At 36.7% G+C, this 4,087-nt stretch overlaps 1 pseudogene; it reads right to left on the reverse strand.

Annotated features, from left to right (window-relative positions):
• Positions 1-533: 533 nt before the first annotated feature.
• LOC123238977 lies at positions 534-2,404 on the reverse strand (annotated as a pseudogene).
• Between the last annotated feature and the right edge of the window lie 1,683 nt (positions 2,405-4,087).

The following is a 4,087-nucleotide window of genomic DNA, read 5'->3' on the forward strand; positions in this document are numbered from 1 at the left end:
CAGGCAGTACAAACTGAAAAACTGAGTAAATTAACATTGTTTGCAGTAATGTACATAATGCCAGTTGATAGTTTAAAACAAGTTTCCACACACAGCAGTTGAAGCATCTTGGAATCCATTTCAGTTTAGTTGAAGATGTGAAAACAATTAAATCTGAGCTAAAACTTTTTTCCTAGCCAAAAATAAAGATGTAGTATTTATAATCAAGATATTAATTTTACTGAACCACAGTATTTTTAACTGCTGAATTATACCTCACTGTGTATTGCCTTTTATCTAATGACTATTGAAGCAAATACTTTTCCTCAAGTGTTTAAAAACTAAATTCCTACTACTTTCAGTATAGCATACTGGAACATTTCTAATGGTTCTATCCAATTGAATGTATTATCAAGGAGAAAAAAGACTCATCTCCAAGTCAATGATGTGATTTTTTCTTTGGAACAAAGGACATAAGTGGTCTAGTTCTGGCTATTTAACATAAATGCCTGGATAACATACGACAGTAAGAAAATTATCAAGTTTATTTTCATTCAATCTAATGCTATAATGTCATCTAGCTCTTTATACTGTTCTGTTTGTGGTCTCTTTGTGTTGATATGTTGTTTGTTATCTAATTTTCTCTTCCAGGCTGTTTTCCTCAGTGAATCAGCATTACTTGCAGGGCCTTCTTCATCTGTATCAATGATCAGCACATCATCTTGATCTTGAGCTGTTGATGTGGATGGCTGTACCATCACTGCCATTAATGATGCTTTTAGCTGACTGTTCTGCCTGCTTTGGCCCCACTTTTTCAGGAACATCTCCAAAAACTTCAAATTCCACATCTTTTTCTAGGTTGTCACTAGAGAGAACATTGATCAGTAATATATAATCCTAAAGGAAATCATCTGCTTAAAGCTTGTTGCTAATTCTAATTCCAAATTCTGATAACTTCTTCCTCTTCTGAAGATATAAGGATAGTTCCTTTGCTATTTTCAATCTGTACATCTGGTGCTACCATAGCAAATTTTTCATTCACTATTTTATCCTGTAATGTAAGGACTGTGACTTTGTGGATATTCAATTTCACTGTTACTGCAGGTTTGCTGGCATAAACATAATAAATAGGATTGGGAGGATCCAATGCACAAGACACAAATAGTTTCTTTCTTGGATTTGACTGTTTGTTCAAAAAGGTTATTCTACACTAATCTATTTTTCCTGATAAAATTTCAAACCTTCAAGGACTATCAGCCCAGCAATCATTGCATTAATAGTAGCTATTGCAGGAATGATATTTCCAGCCATTGATTTGATATCGAATCTACTCTTCATATTCATACTGAAAATATGCATCCGGAGGTTTGCTGCAGATGTAACAAAACCCATTGCTGATGAGTCATCCTTGTCCAATATGAGTTCAGATCCATCAACTTTTTCAGCTAAATGAACTCTCAAGGTTTCAATACTCTGAAAGAAGTCATGCATAGCTCTTGAAATCCAGAACCTGTTGTTGTTTTAATCCTAATGTGGAATCATTTTGTTGATCTGCTGAATATATTTATTGACTGAATTTCAGTCTAGTCTAATGGCACAGGAGGTTTCCTTTTGCTCCATAGTTCATCAATTGTAAATAAATATCTGATACCATTCTTGAAAAAGCTTGGTAGAGAGTTTAACGAGGTCATATGCAGTTGATTTAGCCCATTCCTTAGTGAAATACATTTAATATCACATTATCATTAGATGCTCTTGCTCTGGCTTCAGTTTCTGCTGGTTCCCAAGCAGCTTTAGGATCAGCACTGTCAGGGGATACTTCCTGATCAGCTTTTCCCCCAAACAACTGGCTGAACAAATATTTTCCCATACAATACAGTGAATAGGTTCTGAAAGTGTGTTATGAATTGTTCACCCTGGGAAAGTTTTCTGTTAGTTTAGGATGGCATTCATAACATTGTCACACCCTTTTTGATATAACTGTTACTTGTCCAAGACAGCAGGCTGTTCTACTTTTTGTAAGATGAACATCAGCCACCAGACACATCCTATTCACATGGTTCCATGTGGCTTTGTTATCTAAAGCATTCATAATCAATGTAAACTACCAAAAGAATTCTACATTATAATCAGGGTTCATGATGCTGTCATGGTAGGCTGTAATATTAACTTCTGGGTAAAACTGCAAAACACTTTCCTTAGCAACCTATGCCTTTGACTTTCCTACATGCTTCTTCTGAAACAAAAACTGCCTGTTGAGGTTTCTGACAATAGTATCCAGATCAATCAGGTAGATGTACCCTAAGTCTCTAAGCACCAGGTTCTTGAGGAGCTCACAGCCAATGCCACAGGGGCCAACCACCAATATCCAGCCCCCAGCCTCAGCCTCTGCCAGCTTTTTGGGCAGCCCTCATCACAGTGTCATGGCAGTCATGCTCCCTTTCACGGCTGGGACACACCCACAGATACACCGCTGGACACACGGACACATCAACTGGAAGAGGGAAGGAACGAGCAGGAGAAGTGGCAGACAGAAGTGGAGCCGTGAGGCTACCGGCTGGGACCCTTCATAGTCCTTTTTTTGAAGTACCTCAATGAATAACTGCTTTAGAAATGAAAGTGATATCAAAGGCTAGCTAGTACACTCAGTTAATTTTACAGGTGAGGAAACAGAGCCTGAGACAATAAATGTGTTTTTCCCCCTCAAGTTCTTAGTGAATTGTGATTTAAACCCAGATCCCCAACTCTGAGTCAATGGTTTATAGTATACAGACTTCTTTGACACTTCACTTTACAATAAAGGAAGGAAGGAAGGAAGGAAAGAAGGAAGAGAAGGTGAAGGCAAAGGAGGATAGAAGGAAGGAAAGAAGGAAGGAATAAAGGATGAAAGGAAAGAAGAGGGGATTTTATAATAAAATTATTGTCCAGAATCTGTTTCACCAGATGAGATGTAAATGTATTTTTGTTTGTTTGTTTGTTTGTTTGTTTGTTTGTTTTTGTTTTGAAGAAGGTTCCACCTATCTAAAGAGTACCAGGAGAACCTAAACTGAAGTAACCAGGTTCATCTCAGAGCATTATGGTAATAACATAACAGAATATCCTTAATTTTTTTTTTACTAACAGTTATACGAGATTGACCTATGTTCCCTGTGTCTATGGCATAAGGTACATTGATTTCAGCCTTAATTGTCATTTTAAAAGGTCTGTATTGTTTTGGCGACCACCAAATGCAGCAATTATCTCTCACGCTCTTTTTTTGTGAGGAAGTCAAATCAAGAAATAAATCTTACAACCTCTGTCTCTGTCTCTGCCTGTCTTTCAGTCTCTCAAAATTTACTATCAATTCACTTATTGTTCTTTAAATCTTGAAATTATTTAATATTTATTTGTTTACAAGAGGTATTTCCTTAATAGAATATAAGTTCCTTCTTCACACAGCTCATTTTGTTTTTGTCTTTGTATCCTTAATTTTAGCATGGTGGTGGGAAATTGATATAAAATGAATATTAATGGAAAAGAAAAGGATATCTCAAGATATTTGATATATAAAATGAAATAACTAAGCTTTGCCCATTTCTTTTGGCATTTGCCTCTTGAGTTAGAATAAGAATCATTCCTTCCTTCCTTCCTTCCTTCCTTCCTTCCTTCCTTCCTTCCTTCCTTCCTTCTTTCCTTCCTTCCATTTACAATTACTAATGTCTCTCTTTAATTGATGTTGTAAGTTTGTGTTCAGTCTTATTGTTTGGTCTTTTGTTTTTATTTATTTATTTTTGAAAAACCCTCACCTTCCATCTTGGAGTCAATACTGTGTATTGGCTCCAAGGCAAAAGAGTGGTAAGGGCTAGGCAATGGGGGTCAAGTGACTTGCCCAGGGTCACACAGCTGGGTAGTGTCTGAGGCCAGATTTGAACCTAGGACCTCCTGTCTCTCAATGCACTGAGCTACCCAGATGCCCCCTAGTCAGTCTTTTTTGATATTTCTAATGAGTGGTAACTCAGATATTCTCTTAATAATTGGATCTTTATTCTGCATATCATGAAATAGAACTGGTGAACATCTTAGGAGAGTTTCTTTAATAAATTCTTCCTCACTGAGTGTTTTTCCATGC

The sequence above is a fragment of the Gracilinanus agilis genome, chromosome 3 (assembly GCF_016433145.1).
Source record: "Gracilinanus agilis isolate LMUSP501 chromosome 3, AgileGrace, whole genome shotgun sequence".
Lineage (NCBI taxonomy): Eukaryota > Metazoa > Chordata > Mammalia > Didelphimorphia > Didelphidae > Gracilinanus > Gracilinanus agilis.